The sequence below is a fragment of the Elephas maximus genome, chromosome 19 (assembly GCF_024166365.1).
Source record: "Elephas maximus indicus isolate mEleMax1 chromosome 19, mEleMax1 primary haplotype, whole genome shotgun sequence".
Taxonomy (NCBI): Eukaryota; Metazoa; Chordata; class Mammalia; order Proboscidea; family Elephantidae; genus Elephas; species Elephas maximus.
Genome location: NC_064837.1, coordinates 13,785,606 through 13,808,254, shown reverse-complemented (window position 1 = coordinate 13,808,254; position 22,649 = coordinate 13,785,606). Strand labels below are relative to the sequence as shown.

General features: G+C 42.8%; 1 non-coding gene across 1 annotated transcript; it reads left to right on the top strand.

Annotated features, from left to right (window-relative positions):
• Positions 1-22,524: 22,524 nt before the first annotated feature.
• On the top strand, positions 22,525-22,649 carry LOC126063367 (U6atac minor spliceosomal RNA). Its single transcript, XR_007514307.1, has one exon. It is a non-coding gene; the product is annotated as a U6atac minor spliceosomal RNA (small nuclear RNA).

Sequence of the window (22,649 nt, the reverse complement as noted above, 5' to 3'; positions counted from 1 at the left end):
CCAGGATGTGATGGGAGTCCTTCCCCTAATTACTTCTCTCTTACCCTTTCTACCAAATCTGTTTCCCAATACCTCTTCCAAGCCAGTTCCTATCCCTCCCCTCTATCACCACCTCCCACCCCCCACCCCTCAGCCCTGTTATATGCTGAAGGTCTGCAAGACCTGGCTCCTGGATTTCTCCGAGCTGCCCAGTTTCCAGGGTAGACAGTCAGGGATGGTGGGGAGAGGGCCCAGCTAAAAGCTTTGAGAATACGTTGTTGTTAGTTGCTATCGAGTCAATTCTGATTCATGAAGACCCTGTGTTGTGCAGAGTAGAACTGCTCCATAGGGTTTTCAAGGCTGTGACCTTTTGGAAGCAGAACCCCAGGCCTGGCTTCTAGGCCATCTCTGAGTGGATTCCAACCTCTAACCTTTCGACTGGTAGCGGTAGCTTAACTGTTTGCACTACGCATGCACTCCTTTGAGCCTAGCATGTGTATCTAAATATCCAAATGTGTCTTACCTGGCATTTTCAGGTTCTAGGATTGTTACCAATTGCCAGTCTGACTCAAAGGGTTCTGGTCTTTTCCCAGGTAAGAATACACACAAAAGACAAACTTTATCTTCAGCAGACTTTATTTTGCTTGAATCAAGCAAAAGGAGTCGGGGGCGGGCGGGGGGCGGAATCTAAGCCTCTCCAAAAGACTGACTTGAAAAGGGAAGCAAGGCTAGGGCTTATATGGGTTCGGTGGAGACAACAGAGTAATGAATATTTAGTGGTCTTCTTTCAAGGGGCGGGTACTTCTCAGAATGGCGGTGTATGTTAATTAGGCTACCAGTGTATGTTAATTAGGTTGCGTGTACATCTGGAATCTAAGATGGAACCCACTGATATTCAAGATGGAGTCCTTCCAGCAGCCCTTGGCATCACTTATTATGGGATATAGCGCATGTGCACTTGATCTTCGGCACTACATCACCATTTTCGGAGGGCTAAGATTTTTTAAGAAAGGTCAAACAGCAGTCACACTCTGCTCCTCTGCACATAGGAAGCCTGCAAAGGAGGAGGGGAGCATCTCATGTTGACCAGCTAGGTTCCTGTTTACCCAGCTTCTAGATGATAATCTTTTAAAAGCTCTTTTGTTCAGCCACCAGCACAGTTAACCCTATCTGTCTCAGGATCTCGGCCAATGTCTATGTCAGAGTTCTTAGTTGTAAGCCATGGGAACTAACTCTGACTGAATAAGGAGAGAAATGATTTATTGTAGGAAACTAAGTAGCTTACAAAATTACCAAGAAGTCTACAGAGTTAGATTTGACAGGAAAAAGGACTGCCATAGGCCTAAATGGATAGCTAAAGCCTCTGCTGCCACCATGGGGCACTAGATGTTACTTCTGGCTACTGCTGGCCCTAAGAACTGCCACTGCTCAGAAATGCTCTTTGCTTGTTTGCACGGAAAAAAAAAAGTTGCCGTTGAGTCAGTTCTGGCTCATGGAGACCCCATGTGTGTCAGAGTAGAACTGTGCTCCATAGGGTTTTCAGTGGCTTTTTTTTTTTTTTTTTTTTTGGAAGTAGATCACCAGGCCTTTCTTTGAATGGACTTGACCTTCCAGCCTTGCGGTAGCAGCCAAGCACATTAACCATTGATTTAGAAAATAACATTCCCTGTCCTTGAGGAACCATTCCCAAAGCCAACTCTTCAGACATGGATTGGACAATGGGTTGGAGAGGGATGCTGGTGAGGAGTAAGCTTTTTGTATCAGGTGGACACTTGAGATTATGTTGGCATCTCCTGCCTGGAGGGGAGATGAGAGGGTGGAGGGGGTTAGAAGCTGGTGAAATGGATACGAAAAGAGAGCGTGGAGGGAGAGAGCGGGCTGTCTCATTAAGGGCAGAGTAATTGGGAGTGTGTAAACTGGGTTTGTTTAGCAAGGTGTATATGGGTTTTGGAGTGAGAGACTGACTTGATTTGTAAACTTTCACTTAAAGCACAATAAAAATTATTAAAAAAAAAAAATTCCCTGTCCTTGAGCAAAGAGAATGTGACCCAGCCGAAGCTGGGCCCACAGGGACTCACAAGGACACATCAACTGGGTCCTGAGATAAAGGCAATAGATGGAACAATCTTAGAAATTATCTTCTGGGGAAGAAAAATATTTTTTAGGGAACTTTTCACATAAAACCAATCAAACAGAACACAAAGGTCTTTCCACTCCTATCTTTTTCTATTAACATTTAGTGAGTAGAAATTTGTTGGACCAATGAAGACCCTCCTGACTGTCGTTACTGAAACCTGTACCAGTGATTGTTAAGAAAGACAATTCAGAAATGTAAGACCACAGTTTCTAGCCAATCTGTGAAAAGGTGAAGCTTTCGATAGTTCTACCCATTTTCGTGATGTTAGTGTAACCTTCCTTGGACGCCAACAGATATGGCTGTGGCAGTGTCCTTATCCGTTTTCCCACTTCTGTCTATTCTGTAATATTCTTGGACTTGGGCAGACATGGCTGTGGCAACATGCTTGTCTGTTTTCCCATTCTTGCTTATTCTGTAATATTTCCTTGGATTCAGGCTGACGTTAGCTCTGGCAGCATGCTTGTCCACTTCCCACTTCTGTCTTTTTTAATATATGCCGAATAAAACATTCTTTTTGCTTTACTAAACTTTGTGATGTTTTTTTCACCTACAACGCCATTTGCACCATCCGGGAACTCCACTTCTTTGCACTACTATCTCCCAAATCCAAGTCCAGGGTCAGTGCACCTGAATCTTTGTCATGTGTCTTATTCTAGTTGAAAAGGGTACAAGGAAAGTGAGCACCGGGCATGTTCAGGGTGCAGGAAGTGGGTTTGGCCTCCCATCAAAAATAAAGTGGGGAATTTCTCAGAGGAAGAAGTTCAGGCGCAAGTGTCTTAGTTTCTCAGGGCCCTAATAAGAGAAATACCACAAGTGGGTGGTTTGTTTTCAATTGTGCTTTAGGTGAACATTTACAGAGCAAATTAGTTTCTTCTTAAACAATACACAACTTGTGACCTTGGTTGCCAACCCTGTGATGTGTCAACACTCTCCCCTTCTTTCCATTCATCCAGCTTTCGTATTCGTTCCTACCTTCTCATCCTTCCTTTTGGGCTGGTGTGTCCATTTACTCTCATATACATGGTTGAACTATGTGCGTTATTGTTTCATAGGCCTGTCTAATCTTTGACTGAAGGGTGAACTTTAGGAGTGACTTCAATACTGAGTTAAAAGGGTGTTCAGGGGCCATACTCTCCGGGTTTCTCCAGTTTCTGTCCGACCAGTAAGACTGATCTTTTTTTGTGAGTTTAAATTCTGTTCTACATTTTTCTTCCACCCTCTCCTACAAGAGGGTGGTTTTAAAAACAGAAATTTATTTTCTTACAGTTTAGGAGGATAGAAGTCTGAGTTCAGGGCGGTGGCTCTAAGGGAGGGCTCTCTCTGTCCTTGTATCAGCTTCCCCTTGGCGTCCCTTGGAGATCTCCGTGTGGCATTCATATTCCCCCCATTCATGCTTCTTGCTTCTGTCCCTAAACTGCTCCCTTTATATCTCAAAAAGCAATTGGCTTGAAACACACCCTACATTGATAAGGAAACCCTGATGGCATAGTGGTTAAAAGCTAAGGCTACTAACCAAAAGGTCGGCAGTTTGAATCCACCAGGTGCTCCCTGGAAACCCTATGGGGCAGTTCTACTCTATCCTTTAAGGGTCACTATGAGTCGGAATTGACTCCACAGCAATAGGTTTGGTTTGGTTTTGGTACATTGATAATGACCTCATTAACAGAAAAAAAAAAAACCTGCCATTAGAGAAATGCAAATTAAAACTACGATGAGATTCCATCTCACTCCAACAAGGCTGGCATTAATCCAAAAAACACAAAATAATAAATGTTGGAGAGGCTGCGGAGAGATTGGAACTCTCATACACTGCTGGTGGGAATGTAAAATGGTACAACCACTGTGGAAATCTATCTGGAGTTTTCTTAAAAAGTTAGAAATAGAACTACCATACAACCCAGAAATCCCACTCCTCGGAATATACCCTAGAGAAATAAGAGCCTTTACACGAACAGATATATGCACACCCATGTTTATTGCAGCTCTGTTTACAATAGCAAAAAGCTGGAAGCAACCAGGGTGTCCATCAACGGAAGAATGGTTAAATAAATTGTGGTATATTCACACAATGGAATACTACGCATCGATAAAGAACAGTGAAGAATCTCTGAAACATTTCATGACATGGAGGAACCTGGAAGGCATTATGCTGAGCAAAATTAGTCAGAGGCAAAAGGACAAATATTGTATAAGACCACTATTATAAGATCTTGAGAAATAGTATAAACTGAGAAGAACACATACTTTTGTGGTTACGATGAGGGGAGGGAGGGAGGGTGGGAGAGGGTTATTTACTGATTAGTTAGTAGATAAGAACTACTTTAGGTGAAGGGAAGGACAATACTCAATACATGGAAAGCCAGCTCAACTGGACTGGACCAAAAGCAAAGAAGTTTCCGGGATAAACTGAATGCTTCAAAGGTCAGCGGAGCAAGGGCGGGGGTTTGGGGACTATGGCTTAAGGGGACTTCTAAGTCAATTGGCAAAATAATTCTATTATGAAAACATTCTGCATCCCACTTTGAAATGTGACGTCTGGGGTCTTAAATGCTAACAAGCGGCCATCTAAGATGCATCAATTGGTCTCAACCCACCAGGATCAAAGGAGAATGAAGAACACCAAGGTCACACGATAACTATGAGCCCAAGAGACAGAAAGGGCCACATGAACCAGAGACTTACATCATCTTGAGACCAGAAGAACTAGATGGTGCCCGGCCACAACCAATGACTGCCCTGACAGGGAGCACAACAGAGAACCCCTGAGGGAGCAGGAGATCAGTGGGATGCAGACCCCAAATTCTCATAAAAAGACCAGACTTAATGGTCTGACTGAGACTAGAGGAATCCCGGCTGTCATGGTCCCCAAACCTTCTGTTGGCCCAGGACAGGAACCATTCCGGAAGCCAACTCTTCAGACATGGAAGGGACTGGACAATGGGTTGGAGAGAGATGCTGACGAAGAGTGAGCTACTTGTATCAGGTGGACGCTTGAGACTGTGTTGGCATCTCCTGTCTGGAGGGGAGATGGGAGGGTAGAGAGGGTTAGAAACTGGCAAAATTGTCTCGAAAGGAGAGCCTGGAAGGAGGGAGCAGGCTGACTCATTAGGGGGAGAGTAAGTGGGAGTATGGAGTAAGGTGTATATAAGCTTATATGTGACAGACTGACTTGATTTGCAAACATTCACTTAAAGCTCAATAAAAATTATGAGAAAAAAAAAAAAAAAACCCTAGTCCCAGATGGGATTACCTCCACAGGTTTAGGATTTACAACACATATTTTTGGGTGACACAATTCAATCCACAACAGCGAGGCAGCCCAAAATGTCTGCTAAAGAAGATTGTTTCTACAAAAAATAAAAATGCTTTGAAATGAAAAAAATTTTTTTCATAATAATTCAAATAAAACATGGAAAGTGATGAGACATCTTTTCTTCTCCTGAATACTTAAATGTATTAATATAACTAAAATAAACTTGCAAACATTCACAGTGTAATTCTCATGTAAATATAAGTTATAAAGAGATAATACATACACATTGTGCTGGACATTAATCAAGTTTGAATTGTTTTTAAGCCATTTTGATATGTGTAAAATGAAATTAGTATTGTTCTCACAAAAAAGATGCCATCTTTGTCATAGTTCCAAAAAAAAAAAACAAAACAAAAACTATGGATTATTAAAATGGAAATGGAATTCAAATTAGGCAGCAGTGCTTGTATTCTGCAAACTCCGACCTGGTGAATTGTTAAGAGTGTAGTTCTTGAGTCCCAACTCCTCAGTACTTTCTACACTGAAGAAGAATTGACACCTTTGAATTGTAGTGTCGAAGAAGAGTATTGAATATACCATGGACTGTCAGAAGAACGAACAAATCTGCCTTGGAAGAAGCACAACCAGAATGCTCCTTAGAAGCAAGGGTGACGACATACTTTTGGCATGTTTTCAGGAGGGATCAGTCCCTGGAGAAGGACATCATGCCTGGTAGAGAGAGGGTCGGTGAAAAAGAGGAAGACGCGCAACAAGATAGATTAACACAGTGGCTGCAACAATGGGCTCGAGCTTAACAACAATTATGAGAATGGTGCAGGACTGGGCAGTGTTTTGTTCTGTTGTACATAGGGTCGCTATGAGTCGGAACTGACTCGACAATGCCTAACAACAACAAATACAAAGAAGATAATACTTCGAAGGGTTGTTGAGACTTCAATGAAATCAAGCTTGGAAAGGACCTAGCACAATTCCAGGCACATGGTGGGTACTCCACAAGTATAGTACCTTCCATTCCATGGCCTCCTGTTTTCTGGCCACAGGCAGCTACCTCCTTACCTACCTCCTGCTTCTACTCCCAATCAAGTCTCTACTTCAGCTCCCTGTGCACTTCATGTCTTGATCTGAGAGAGGGAGTCAGACCAGAAGGGCCAAGGTTGGTGTCTGCCATCTCCCCTCTGCCCTACCCAACCTTCCAGCTACCTCTGATTTTTCTGGACCTTTTGTCTACTCTTGCCCAGTCCAGGCTGGACCTTGATGTTTGACTTAAGGGCTTCATCCTCTTCGAGGGCTTGGCAGATAACCCCCCAGATCTGCCCTGAAGGCTGCAGTGGCCCTGCCTGGCCAGAGTCTCTCCTTCCCAGCTAAATAATGTCAACCAGGACCAGACGCCATGGCAGGAGAGAGACTGATAGCAGGTTTTCCTGGAGCAGTAAGGATTTAAATCATACAACCTGGCGGAACTAACGTGTGTACGGCTGAGTTTTTGAGGCCGAGTAATCCAAGGATGCCTGTTTTCTTTCCCCAAGGAAGAACTTCTGTGTGGACACAGGGAGAAGTGGTTAGGGGCTGATCAAGCTCTGGGAAAGTTCTGAAGGCGCCAGAGAGGATCCGTGCACTGAAGAGGCTGTGACTCAGGGCCACTTAGGCAGCACACTCCTCTCCTTGTCCTTCCACAGGGTGGGTCTTTTCCCTCTCAACATGGTTACTTCTGTACATAGTTCCTCTCTCTGCCAGGAATCCCCCTTGTCCCTGCCCACAACCCAGTACCATTTCCTCTCCAAAGACTTCTTTTGCCTCTCCTCTCAAAATGTTTTCAGTCATGAGCAGCCTGTCTTCCTAAGGGTTCCGTTCTGCCTATCCCATTCAGACAAGTGACTTTACCCACCTCTTACTGGGTCTCAAGCTATCATTATATTTCCCTTTCCTCGATTCACTACCAGGAGTCCCTCACAAAGGGGCGGATCCTGGTTTAAAGCCTGTTTGTGAGTCTGAAACCTCCTGCCTTGTTTGAAGGATGTGGTGATGGCATGTGGCCTGGAAGGAGGTCACACCTGGGTAAGCCTACAAACAGAAGGGTGCAAGCAAGGCCTTGGACACCTGTCTCTGGGCTGTGGAAGGGCCTGGGTGCCTAGGAGGGGCATCCTGATGTATGGCCGCAGGGGTCTGGGAGGTAGGAAGTAGATGCCAAATGCACTCAATGCAGGGGTTCAGGACAGTGGCCAGTGAGCACTGAGAGCAGAGGGCGGCGGCTGAGCTCCATGACACATGAGCACTGAGAGCAGAGGGCGGCGGCTGAGCTCCATGACACAGAAAACCCGGCTCTTCTCAGGAGGCTGTGTTTTCTGGGTCTGTTCCCGCGCTGTCCTTGACGAGTTGCTGTTGAGTCACTTCTGACTCAGGGTGATGTCATGTGTCAGAGTAGAACTATTCCATAGGGTTTTCAGTGGCTGATTTTTTGGAAGTAGATCGTGAGACCTTTCTTCCAAGGTACCTCCGGGTGGACTTGAACCTCCAACCTTTCAGTTAGCAGTTGAGCTCATTAACCATTCGTACCACTCAGGGACTCTGTTGTCCTTTAGAAAAGTTGGTTTCTCCCCTGAGTGCACAGGGCTAGGGCTAAAAGCTTACAGAAATGCCTGTAAGAGCTAAAACATTTATTGGCTCTAAAATAAACAAAGAAAACTGCAAAAGCCTAAAATAATGTTTAAATAACTGTCTACAAAACACAATAGTAGTCAATCGACTTCTTTGTTAAATTTTGTATTGCTATCATTTTATTACATTGGAAAACAATTTGTAGGTTAATTTTTCTCACTTCCGAGGATTTCCTAAGTAGTCACAATGATTGCTGAGAAATCAGAGCCAATCATAGATTTAATGAGTTCCTTATAAAACCAAAACCAAACTTTTTGCTGTCCAGTTGATTTTGACTCATAGCGACCGTATAGGACAGAGTAGCACTGCCCCATGGGGTTTCCAGGGAACTGCTGGTGGATTCAAACTGCCCACCTCTTGGTTAGCAAGCAAGTGCTTAACCACTGCGCCACCAGGGTTCCAGAGTTCCTTATAGACAAGTACTTCTTTTTTTTTTTTTCCAAATAGTAAACATTCTTTCAAAAACCTTAACAGCAAAAATAATATATTTGGTGTGGAATGTGGGTGTATTTCAGTATAATCAATATTGAAAGGCAATATAGCATGGTGATAGGAACATGGATCCTGGAACCAGAAGGCTGGAGCTCAAATCCTGCCTCTGCCGCCTGCCAGCTGTGTGACCTAGAGTGAATTACTTAACCTCTTTCTCTGTGCAGTGATTCTCTTATTCATAAAAAAAAAAGATGATATTAATAGCACCTTCAGGAGTCCCTGGGTGGTACAAATGGCTAAGCACTTGGTTCTGAACCGAAAACTTGGTTCGAACATACCCAGGGGCATCTCTGAAGAAGGGCCTGGTGATCTGCTTCCAAAAGTCCACAGCTGTGAAAACTCTATGGAGCACAGTTCCACTTGCAACACATGGGGTCACCATATGTTGGAATCGACTTCAAGGCAACTTGTTACCTGGTTAAAAATAGTACCTTCTTACAGGTGGTGCAGTTAACATTCTCAGCTGCTAACCAAAAGGTTGGTAGTTTGAGTCTGCCCAGAGGACGGCAGAAGAAAGGCCTGTGATCTACTTCCAAAACATCAGCCATTGAGGACCCTGCAGAGTGCAGTTGCACCCTGACATACCCGAGGTCACCATGAGTCTGAACAGACTCCATGACAACTGTTTTCTTGTTTGTTTTTTTTACTATTAACACAACTTCTTAGGGTTCTTGTGAGGATTAAATGAGTTAATATTTGTAAAGTGTTTGGAATATTCCTACCAAGAAGTAAGTGCTATTTAAGAGTTTAAATAAATCAATGTGGAAGAGCTTTTGAACTCTGAGTGTTTAATTCTTTAAGAAGGTTCTCTCCCAGTTCACCTGGGCTAGTGACCCTAGCAGGGTGTACCTGAAAGAGGCTGCTTAGCCCTATCTTGAACAGTACCTGAGCCAACTTTTTTTCCTTCTTTCTCTCCTTTCCCTACCCTAGGCCATCCCTGCCTCCAAGTAGCGGTTAAGTGTTAACCAAAGTTTCCTCTAAGACTGTGGAAAACAAGTGATACTGATCTAAGCCTGTCAAATAAGATGAAGGATGGCGCCAGCTACCCCCTGAGCTGATGGGATAATGGCAGGAAAAGATCAACATGTTTGAGATAGGACCACCGAAACCAAACAGAAGAAAGAGAGTGCACATTCCACAAGTCCCTAAAACTTATGGCCCATTTTCCCTTAAAAACCCGAGCCGATCGGTAGTCTGGTGAGACGAGATCGTTCCCCTCTGTCTCCATTTACCCGTATATCTAATAAAGCTCTTGCTACCCACCTCACCCCTGTCTGAAGAATTGGCTATTTGCGGCAGGCGGCTCTAAGTCGCGAAATTGGGGTAACAGTTTGGTGGCCCTTACGGGGACTCCAGCCGTTTGAGACGCCGTGGCCCCGCGGCAGGGCCAGGGCCCGATCGACAGTTCTCCTACCAAGCGGCCGCTCGGGACTCTGTCCCCGGAGGCTGTCCCCAGACCCGGGCTCCCCTGCAGCGCCACCGGTCCCCAACCGCGCCAAAGAGATGGGTGAAGGCAAGACCTAACCAGGATCCTGAGGTGAGTCCGTGACCCTCTCCCTGTTGCGCTCAGGGCCAGGGCGGATAGGGCGGACCAGCGTGGCTTTCGGAACTGGACCCAGGCCCTTGGTTTCTAAGACGAGTGACGCCTTGGATGACCGTCCCCGTGAGTAGGATCCCAAGGAGGGACTCTTGGTGACTCTAGAGCAGGGCAGGCGTATGAGTGTGTATCCGCCGTGGGTTTTTGTGTTTGGGTTGTTGTCTGTCTCTGGTTGGTGCACCCTGGCTTTGGGGAGTGGGTATAGACATCTCTATCGGTTTAGATGGGAGATTGAAGCCCCTCCGTCTGGCACTGGGGATAGGAGGTATCTGGAGGATTGAAGTGGAGATTGAGACATTCCTAGTAATGTGTTAGACCTCACTAAGATTAGCCTCGTTCCCCTTTTCCCTTCTGGATTGTCTGGTCCCAGCGCTCTGTTTGTCTGTTCATCTTATGGGTGAATCTTATGTGTGACTGGGGCTGTCTGGGAGGTTGAGGCTGCCAAGATCACCTCTGTTACCTGGCTGGCTGAGAGGTTGAGACTGCCAGATTATCTCCATCGCCTGTCTGTGTCTTACGTGTAATTTATGTGTGATGCATAGAAAGTGATTGGTGAAAAAATACATATTCAGGGTAAATTAATACATAGAGACTCCTGAGGATTTGTTGATTGGGCTGAAAGAGAAAGGAGAGATGCATGGGGAGGTCAGATTTTCAGTCTAGACTGGGATTTGAATCACAATACAGAGAACACTCAGGGCAGAGTGTTAAGATTTTACAAAGAGGCTCTCTCCCAGAACTCAGAAAACTTGGCTGCAGTGTGTGGGACAAATTAATTCCTATTAGACTAAAAGAAAAAGGTGGTAGTATCAACTACCCATAAAAATAAAAAACCAGGTTCTTGAGAATAGTTAGACAGAATGAAAAATCAAGAAAACGTACTAAGAGATTCACCCTTAGGGTGCATCCTTAAACATCAGAAATTCTGAAATTCTTTTCTTATAAAAAAAAAAAAAAAAAGGCTTCAAAAACTGAAAGAAGTATAGGGTTAAAAATCTCTTAGCTAATAGAACTGACCTGCCAAGTTTACTCTAACTGAGATAAAGAGAAAAAAATTATCTTTTGCCTTTCAAAATGCCTACCCAGACCCTAGGGCCGATTCGGACTCATAGCGACCCTATAGGACAGAGTACAACTGCCCCATAGAGTTTCCAAGGAGCGCCTGGAGGATTAGAACTGCCGATCATTTGGTTAGGAGCTGTAGCACTTAACCACTACGCCACCAGGGTTTCCTTCAAAATGCCTAGGTGCACTTAAACATATATAAATGAAGTGGGATGACTCCCTCCAGCCCCCAGCCCCCCTAACTAAAAAGTGACGGATTCATTTACAAAATTGCTAAAGAACTTTGGTACTTACTGGGTAAACAGCCTTTCAAAATGCCTAGGTCAATTTAAACGTGAATCAGAATGAATCAGAAATGACCCAATCTTGTCTTCTACCTAGAGTTAAAAAGCAGGTAGGGCAGAACAATATCAGGCCTTCTCAGCACCCAGTCCTAGTCTCCAGGGTCCTAAAGCTCCAGAGAATCTTTTAAAAGATTCCTTTCAACTAGGTAAAAACTCTTTTAAGACAAAAAATAAAGAAAATTGCTGTTTTACTATAGTTATCAGAAACTGGGTACATCCCAGTCATAAAAAAAAACAAAAAACAAAAAAAAAAAAAACTGTAAACAAGTTCTCTCTATTGTAAGAGAACTTTAAGAAGCCAAAAAGAAAAATATGTGTGTGTATATTTAGGTCTGCTAATGAGCAAGTTCATTTTTGCCAATTAAGGGGATGTTTTTTTACTATAAGAGATAAAGAGACATACGACAAAAACATTTAAGAGGTTTACTGAAAAAAGAAATTTATTTAATAATGGTCAAAAGCTTTATCTGTTTGACTAAAGTTAATGGTTTAATTTATGAGATTTTTAAGACCTTTAATGTTAAATAACATAAAACAAAGAATTAAGTTTCTCACTGATAAAATAACAAAATTTTCTTTGATTACTCAGTTAAAGAGTTAATCTCTTCTTTGTGTATTCTGCTTCAAAGAGGAAAAGGTGTTCAGTCTGTCATTATAATAAGATTTCTGAGTCAGAAACCAAACCACATGGCTAAAAAAAAAAAAAACTAAAGTTTTTATTTTAAGATTTTTGGTTAAATAAAGTATTGTTTATTAGTAACATAATAAACTCCTGACAAGTTGGGAAGCCACAAAATTTTATAAAGAAAAAGTGCTAAAAAAAAGTTTATTTTACATGTTATAAATTACATAGAACATTGTTAAAATCATGAGAAGTGCCTGATTCTTTCTCTTTGGGTTAAAATTTATATGTTGGTATTTCCTCTTGTGTTTTTGCCTAATATTAGGCACCAAATGATTGCTAACTTGGTTAAAACTTTATTTTTTTGAATCTAGCAACATCAAAGCCAATAGATTAAATGAAGACTTACCATGCTGGTATTTAGAAACTTGATAATCTTAGAATGTTCTTGGGATAACCCGACTATATGGCATTATCTCTCAAGGTTATTATGTGTTAGATTTAAAGTTCTTTAAAAATATGGTTCATGGTTATTATTGAAAATATTTTTATCTAAAGTTTTTTTTTAACTGATTTTATGTGGCCTTTACCTTATTGCTTGTAATTAATTTCTATCAGGTCTTTCACTATAAAGAATCATGTCTATAAATTAATCATGACCATATTAAGTTTTGTCATCTACAGGTTAGTTTTTATTTTACTGATTTTCTGAAAACATTTGACCAGAATATCTCAACAAAAAGAGATGGACTATATTGGATTTAGGAAAAAGACTGTGACTAGACTCAATCAAGATTTCCAGAACCTCTATGTAGAAGCTGATGGTTTTACAGACTGTGGTCGATCCAGGATCACTTGCAACAGAAGTTAACTACATAAGGCTGAGTAAACAAAACGATACTATGAGTTTTATGTGAGAATATTTCTTATGTTTTAAGGTCTTTCTTTCTGGAAATAATGCTTTAAGGTCCTACTTTCTAGGTATAAGAAACTATTTTCCTCTTTTCTCCTAAATTATCTAATGGGTTTAGTTATTAACTCTTGAATTAGAAGTTCCTGTTGGTAAACTTAAGAAAGTTGTAAATATCATAACCAGAAAAGTGGCTGAAATTTGAGCTATGATTGATTCTACAGATTAGAATGGCATTAGATTTTCTGTTAGTTCTCTCAAGGGGTAGTTTGTGCCTTAATAGATAAATGTTGCTGTATTTATATTAACACACAGTCATAGGTTTTACCGAATGTGGGTGCTGCAGAGGCACATGGAAAACAGTTACTGATGCTGCTTAGACATAAACAAACACCTCACGAGATTTGTTTCCTTGGTTCAAAGACCTTAGGGTCATGGTTTCATCCATTATTTCAGACAATTGGTCTAATACGTTTCTGTTCTACCTCCTGATTTGGTGTGTGGTGCCTGAGATCTTAAAAACCAGATGATGCCCAATTACCATTTATTGAGCATTTTTGATCAAAGATTCTATAACAACATCGTGATCCAAAGGAGGGACCCACAAGAGAGTGTATATAATTCTCCTGGCATCCAGACTTCTGGCTTTCATAGAGGTTGGCGCAACCTACATAGGCCATCGCCTTTGGGTATCCTTTTGAACTCAAATCTTGAGGAAAAAAACTAATTCCTGAAGCCACTTTGAGTCAAACAATTGTCCAGATAAACTAGCCAAGACCATTTTGGCTCTGAGCGTTGTGTTTTTTTTTTGTTTTGTTTTGTTTTTAAAGAATTCAGTCTGTTTTGAGAAACTGACTCCCAAGATCAGTAAACAGAGTTATGTTTAGGGTAAATCAGTAATCGGTTTTATCAGCCTTCAAGACAATGCTTATGAAATACCTGTCTAATGTTTATAATCAAACTCTCACCTTTTTACTGTACAAAGAATTGTGTGTCTTAAAAAACAACAAAAAAAAAACATGCTCTCGGAAGAGATCGACCTCATGACTCAGACTCCATTCTGTCTTAGATTTCACTTCTGCTTCTAAAAAAGTGACCCATGACTGTTAATAGGTAAACCAAAGAGAGAGCTTGCCTTGGAGAACACTTAGTATGTTTTACACAAATTCACTAAAAACCTCCAACAGAAGTCTGTCCTCTATTATCTTGCTAATCATGTGTTCTTAGTAGAAACTTGTTTCGTCACAAGTAGATGTTCTATACCTTCTGTTTTCTCTAGACAAACTTAGTGTGCTTTGTAAATATGTTTTTGTGTGGTGGATCCAACTATACTAATTTAAATGATATCTTTCTAACAGTGAATTTACATGGATAATCTCGTTTAGATTCCTGGTGAATGCGTGGGCAATACACTTTGAGAACTTTAAGATTATCTTTAGATATTCATAGTAAATACTAGAAAGGTAACGATAAATTTGTTATCCTTTGTAAAACGAGAGTCAGAAGAAAGCCCATTGATCCAACACTCAGGGTATGGTTGGTAACGTTAATTCCTACCTATGGTATATTTGAATTAGAGAAATCTTTAAGAAATTTATCAATCACTATGGGACAAATGACAGACAAAGTTGCTAGTCAGATGGAAACACAACAGTGATCTCTGACCTCATTAAGCCAAGGTGATATGAAATAACAAAATAGCCTTAAATTTTATTTATTGGTCCAAGAAAGTGTGACATGTGCTGTAGCAAATATCACTTGTTACATTTAGATAAATAACACAAGAGAAGAACAAGATATACAAATAGAACTGGACAACAAGTTACTTGGTTACACACGGTAACACCCTTACAAACACCAGATTTATTTACACGGCTACAAGTAATATTCTTAGTCTACATCCTGATAGCATTAGGCATAATAAAACTTACCTTCTATTGCCTTACATACCTAAAGACAAAAGCAGGCTTTGGGCTAAAGTGTTCTGTACATTGAGTTTGCTCACTTTAACAATACGATTGAGGAGAACATCGCTCTTACAAGCCCGGTGAAGAACCAGATGGTATCTGGTGGAAAACCAGCACCGTGACTTTAAAGAACTTGCCGTGGTCCCCATCTAGGAACTTGACTAAGTCCAGGTATAGATCATCAATGTGGTATCTCCAATCTCCAATCAAAAAGAGGGAATGATTTAAGAAATAATATTGGAGTCATTACTCCCTGTCCTTGAGCATAGAGAATGTGACCCAGCTAGAGCTGGGCTTACAAGGACTCACAAAGACACATCAACTGGGCCCTGAGGTATAAAGACAAAAAATAACCTCAGAAAATGTCTTCTAGAGAGCCTTTCACATAAGCCAGAACACAAAAGACTGTCCACTCTTATCTTTTTCTATTAACATCTAATGAATAGGAATTTGTTAGACCAATGAAGACCCTCCTGACTGTCATTACTGAAACCTGTACCAATGATCGTTAAGAATGACAATCCAAGATATGAGATCACAGTTTCTAGCCAATTTGTGAAAAGGTAAAGCTTTCAACAGTTTTGCTCATTTTATACTTTGTAATATTCTTTTTAGACACGACTCCAGCAACACGCTTGATTGCTTCCCACTTTTGCTGTTTTAAAAAATATGAACCAGTAAAAAGACTGAAGTGGCTATTGAAGAGACAAAACAAAGACCGGTAAATAAGTATCATCAAAATAAGTACTATAGAAATATTAAGAATTGTTTTTGCTCTAGCCCTTTTAGTAATTTCTATTTTAACCTTTGCTTGCCTTGTTCCTCTCTCCAGACAAGCTTATGTGTCTTGCTGTATGCCTTAATGAGTTGGTGCCTTCTCCCCGGAAGGGTAGAGTCATTTCAGGTGATTCAAAAGTTCCAGCTTCAAATGACAGTTGCTCAGAGATTTCAACCCACCCCCCATCAAGAAGAGAGGCGACAGCCTAATAAAGGGCCACTATTTTTTTTTTTATAAATACAAGATAGATACAATAGCTTAACACAGACAGCACAAGAGTTCCACTTCTCTAGCCCTTAGACCTCTACGCCCCCATCCAGCAAGAAGCAGCTAGAGAGACACGGCGCCCTGTTTCCCAAGATTGAGAAACCTAAAAGAAAAAGGGGGGATTGAAACAGGCTGCTCAGCCATATCTTGAACAGTACCCGAGCCAATTTTTTTCCTTCTTTCTTCTTTCTCTCCTTTCCCTCCCCAAGCCCATCCCTGCCTCCAAGTAAGATCCTGATGTTAGCTCCCCAAATGGTTAAGAGTTAACCAATGTTTTCTCTAAGACTGTGGAAAACAAGTGATATTGATCTAAGCCTGCCAAATAAGACGAAGGATGGCGCCAGCTACCCCCTGAGCTGATGGGATAATGGCAGGAAAAGATCAACATGTTTGAGATACAACCACCGAAACCAAACAGAAGAAAGAGAGTGCACATTCCACAAGTCCCTAAAACTTATGACCCGTTTTCCCTTAAAAACCTGAGCTGATCAGTAGTCTGGTGGGACAGATGACTTTAGGAGGAGATCATTCCCCTCTGTCTCCATATACCAGTATATCTAATAAAGCTCTTGCTACCCACCTCACCCCGTCTCAAGAATTGGCTATTTGCGGCAGGCGGCTCTAACTCGTGAAATTGCGGTAACGTGCTTGAGGAAGAACTGTGTACACCTGGGCCTTTCAGGTAGAGGACAGCAAAAAGAGCCCCAAAGAGAAGGAAAACTCACGGACCAGAGAGTTACTGGCCAGTTTTTGTGTCCCTTATACCTGGGCAAACCCATGGAGTTTCTGGGTTTGGTTTTATTAAGAAAGCTGTCTGCCTAACTCCACCCGAATTCAATGATGCATTTTAGCACGTGCCTGCTGGTCTCTTGAGCAACCTTTGTCTCTGCTGACCACTTCACTTTACACAACATGCATACCACCAGTTTCCTCCCAGTCTCTGACTCTAACTTTCACCTTCATTTTGGTCTCCAGAGATGGGTCCAACTTCTCATGATCCCATCCAGTATTGAGGATGGTGACAAGAAGTGGCAGCACCGAGAAGGCTCAGTGGATGGCAGTATAGCCCGTCATAACATCCCCAGAAGGAAGGGAAGGTCATCGGCTGTGAGTCACAAGCCCTTCAGGTGAGCACGAGCAGCGCACATATTGGCAGCACAAATCATCTCTGTTAGTTGTTTCCGGCTGCAGGTAAGAGATTCTACTGAACTTGGCTTAACCGATAAGGAAATACATTTTATCATTTATCAAGAAAACTAGAAGTAGGAGTACTCCAAAGACCGAACAATCCATTTTCAGCAACATCATCAAGAAATCGAGTTTTCCTGTATTTTCAGTCTTGTCATCCTCAGTGTTGCAGCTTTTTCCTCTTCAGGTGGCAACAAGGCTGTAGCCATTTCAGATATGGCATCCAGATATAACAATGGATAGCAGAAAAGGAGCACATCTCTTCCAGTGTGGCCCCCTTTGCAGTAAGGAAATCTTTTCCTGCAGCCCCCAGCAGTGAGCTCCTCACCCACGGCCAGAACTGGACCACAAGCCCATGATTAAGCCATTCGCTCACAAGGGGGGTGGAACCACATGATTGACTACTCCTACCAGGATCTACTTCCAGGACTGGGGCTGGAGATGGCTCAGCTGAAGCACGTCACTATCTGGAGTGGGTTGGATTGCTAAACATCATTTAGGGTCCACTAGGAAGGAGAAGTCCCTGGGTGATACAGATGGTTAAATTCCGAACGACTAATTGAAAGGTTGGCAGTTCAAACCCACACAGAGGTGCCTCGAAAGTAAGGCCTGATGATATGCTCCTGAAAGGTCACAGCCTTGAAAAGCCTGTGGAGAAGGTCTGCTCTGCTTTCTTGAGGTCACCGTGAGTTGGAATTAACTCGACGGCAACTAACAACAACCACCACAACAGAAAGGAGAAGGGTCCCTGGATGGCGCAGATGGTTTGCTCTCATCTACTAATCTAGTGGTTAGCAGTTAAAACCCACCCAGTGGTGCTTTGAAACAAAGTCCTGGCAATCTGCTTCCATAAAGACTACTGCCAAGAAAACCCTATGGAGTATTCTACTCCGTAACACACGGGCTTGCCATGAATAAGAATCCACTCAACAGCAATGGGTTTAGGAAAGAAGGAAAAGGTAGAACCAATGTTGTGTAGGAAACCAGAGTCTTGGCTAAGCCACCTATGAACTGCCCACTGGTGCCCGAATGGACTTGGAGGTTGGAACACAGAAGGTTATTCTGGAGGGCCCATAACTGGGACGCTCATTTTTTGTTGTTATTGTTCATTACTATTAATGTGATTTGTTCTGATTTTTACCACCAATTCACCCACCACCACCACACACACACACACACACACACACACACACACACACGGTGCAGGAAGAACCACCTACGGTATTGTAGAAAACCTGGCATAATAAGGTCTGCAATGAAGTGGGCATCAACATAACAGCAATAAATAAATGCATGTGTCTCTCCTGCAGTCTGGATAACCACAGCTTCATCGTAACTAGTCTCCCTGCTTCAGCTGGCCCCATGCAATCCATTGTCCTTACTGCAACCAGAGCGATTTTTTCCAAATTTAAATTTAATCTGACCCACAAAAACTGCCCTCAGGACCAAGCCCAGACTCCTTAGCCAGGAGCACCAGGCCCTTTATGATCTGATCAAGCCTGAAAATCAAGTCTTCAAATTTCTCTCTTGTATCCTCAGCTCCAGCCCCACTATAGGAGTAAATGACTGAAGTTTGAATAGACAGGACATGGCTAGAACTTGGCTGTAGCATCACACCAGTAAATTCTGAGAAGGCATTGGATGAGCTTCAGCAGCCATTTTCTAATTTAATAAAAATTATAATAGGAATATAAGGAAACTTTTTAAGGTTAATAAAGGCTATTTCTCAAAAAAGGCAAATATTTTTTAAAATAATATTGTGCTTTCAGTGAAAATTTACACAGCAAATTAGGTTCCCATTTGACAATTTCTACACAAATTATTCAGTGACATTAGCTACATTTTTCACAATGTGTCAACGTTCTCTTTAGTTTCGTTCTGGTTGTTCAATTTCCATTACTCTTTTTTCCCTGCCCTCTTATCTTCTCATCTTTGCTTTAGAGTACTTGTTGACCTTTGGTCTCATATAGATGGTGTTTTAATAGAGCACCGTGTGCACAGGTAATATTCTTTATTTTGTGTGCCAGTCTGTTTTGTCACTAAAAGGTGACCTCAGAGGATAATTTTGGATCAAGGTTTTAAAGAGTATCTCAGGGGAATAGTCTCAGGAAGCTCTCCAGTCACAACTGGTCCAGTAAATCTGGACTTGTTAAGAATCTGAGTTCTGTTCCACATTTTTATATCAGGGTCCATCCATTGTGGACCTGATCAGAATGGTTGGCAGTGATAGCCGGGCACCATCTGGTTCTTCTGGTCTCAGCGTAGATGAGGACATGGCTTGTGTAGGCTCTTAGCCCTGTAGATTAATTTCTTCTTTGAGACTTTGGTTTCCTTCATTTACTCCTGGTAACTAGAGGCCAATAGTTGTGTAACCTGACCCTTTGAATGCCAGTAAATATCCCTTTGTCCTTGAACTACCCCAAGCTAGATTTGACCTGTCCTGAATGCGCAGAAGGGCCTGCTGTGACCGATAATTGACCTCAACAGAGGAAGCAGCAACAGGTGGAATGAATCAGAAGAAAAACCATCACTTGGACCCTATTCCAAAGTGAGAGGTCTGACGAGAACCACATCACTTCCTGTTTCCTGGCCGCCTTCTAGAATTTGCCCTCTCTATTTCTTTTTTTTTTTATTTCTTTAATGTTGGGTTAGTATGTCTGCTTGGCCACCCTCTTGCCCAAATCACATATAAGCCCTGTTTCCCCCATAGCTCGGGGAGTAGGAACTGAGGAACTTCCTCCCAGCTCCTTGCTCTGCACATTGCAATAAAGTTACTTTCTCTTTCTCAAAAACCAGTGTCCAGATTATTGGAAAGTCTGAACGCCAGACAAGGACCCACCTTCTAGGGTTCGGTAACAGTTGTATCTTAGATGGCTGCTCAAAAGCTTTTGAGACCCCAGACGCTACTCACCTTATTAGGGAAAGGCAAATAAACAGAAAAAAAACTAAATCTATTTCATTAAAAAGAGTAAACAGGGATGCCCACTGTCACCATTATTAATATTGTCTAGAGGTTCTAGTAAGTACAAAAAAACAATGTAAAAAGATACAAGAGGCTCTAGTTTTAAAAATTATCAGAATTAATAAGAAAATTTGGCATTAACTTCCATTTCTACCAATGTTGTTATTGCTAGGTGTTACCAAATCAGCCCAGTCTCAGGCTGACCCCATGCACAACAGAAGAAAATGCTGCCTGATCTGTTGTGATCCATAGAATTTTCATTGGCTGATTTTCAGAAGTAGATTGCCAGGCCTTTCTTTCTACTCCATCTTAGTCTGGAAGGTCTGCTGAAACCTGTTCAGCGTCATAACAGCATGCAAAACTACCACTGATAGATGGGTGGTATCTACACATGAGATACATTGGCTGAAATGAAACCTGGTGTCCCACATGGAAGGCAAGAATGCTACCACCAAACCACCACTGCCCCTGATTTCCTGAAGAGCCCTTCTAACGTAGGACTCTGATGGGGGCTCAAACACTGTAAAAATGGTGTGGGGGCAGAGTCTGACCTCCTTTAACTTCACAAGGGGAAGAAGAATCAAGATCAACAGCATAAGACTGATTGCTATGAGGCGGAGGTCAGACATGCCTCCCCTCTCCACCATGTTTTACTGATTCTGACATCACCTGTCCCCTCCCCCCCCGCCCCCCCCCCCCGCATGGCACTTTCTACATCCCTGCTGGGTCCGATAATTCATTGCAATGGTGACACAGAACTCACAAATCATACTGACAATCATGGGGCTTGTTAGGGAAGTAACCAATTACGATTCAGTTTCAGGAACACTCCGGATGCACTTCTCCCATCAGGACAGCCTCATCCCAGCTGTGCCTGCTGGCGTGCCTCTGTGGCCCTAGGCCTCTGCCCTGCTCAGGCAAGTATTTCAAAGCTGTTTTAGCTCTGCCGACAGGTGTTCCCCACTCTGCCAGTAAGCCTAGGACCAAAGGTGCTCAGCTCTAGCTTCGTGGGTGGGCAAGCCTAGCTCCACCAAGTGCCCAGAGGTACCCTATTCCCCAGCAAGCCTCCTGCCCGAAGGTGCTCAGCTTTCCCACTGTGCTGTCCCCTTCCAGCCTTTCCTGCCGCCATTCTCTGCCACTGGTTCTCACTATCTTCAGTGTTACAGCTCTCTCTCAGTCTCCTGGTTCCAGGAGCTTCTAAGTACAGAGATCCCAGGTCCAAAGGACGTGCTCTGCTCTTGGCTCTTCTTCCTTGGAAGTGGTGAGATCCTCTCTCTGCTCTGGAATTGGCTCTCTTTTAAGGCAAAACTGACCAATCCCCTTAGTAGGCCACATTTACCTTATTTGCACAGTCCCACCTAATCCTTGGATGGGAGTTACAAGACCACGGCGAAAAAAGGCCACACAAAAGTGACCCATCAATCATAAACCCTGTCCAGGTAAACGGGATCTCCCCACCCCACCGTGGCATCATTCCGTCCTTACCGAAGACTGTCTCCACTGTGGCATCATTCCGTCCTTACCGAAGACTGTCTCCAGAAGCAACTTGGAAAAACTTACATGCTCACCCACGAGCAGTTTTATCTCCTTAGAACCAAAGTCCTTTTTCGAAAGATTCCTAAAATTAAGGGACCATCTTCTTTAAAAAAAGTATTCTTGCCAGACAGAGGAAAATCCAAGGTTGCTTTTTTTCCCCCTTTAATTTTTTAAAGTGTAGGTTCTAAATAATACTTGGCTGTCCCGTCTGCTAGCACCCTGGTGCCTCAGGTATGCCAGGTTAGTCGTGCTGTCTCCTGGTTCCAGGCCCACTTCCTTGATATTAATATTCCTAATATCCAGAATCTCTTACCAATTGCACACCTTCATCTAACCTTCCCCCCGCAAGTGTTCCAACCTGAGCTGGGGCAGCCTCCCCCGTCTGGTACCTGTAACCCTGCTGCGCCCCGTTCCTCACATTGCCCGGGCCTGTTTGATTTTGTCTTTGCTGGAGGGGTTACAATTACAGCATGACCTTGATGCCTTCATTTCAAACTGGGAAGGTGTGTGTGATTTGAGAAGTTCCTAATTAGATGAGTTTTCAAGGTCATTTACTTGTTTTTTAATTCAAAAGATACGCTTTTTGCAGTCAGAAAACCCAAGCGGTGCAGACAGCTATGAAATGGCAAGCGTGCAGGGGGTAATATTTAGAGCAGTAAGTGAGGCCTCTTTGCCCCCAGCATCAACCTCTGCAGAACCATTGCCCTGACCCACCACTCAGCCTCAGGGATGCTCGCTGCCCCAAGCTGGGGTGGGAGTGAAATGAAAGGAGGTTAGCACTCCCCTTGACAAGGATGGACGAGGCCCTCAGCCCTTGAAACACACATACAGTTAAGGCGTTGCCACCAACTTTGTGGCATCTAACCAAAGTTCAAG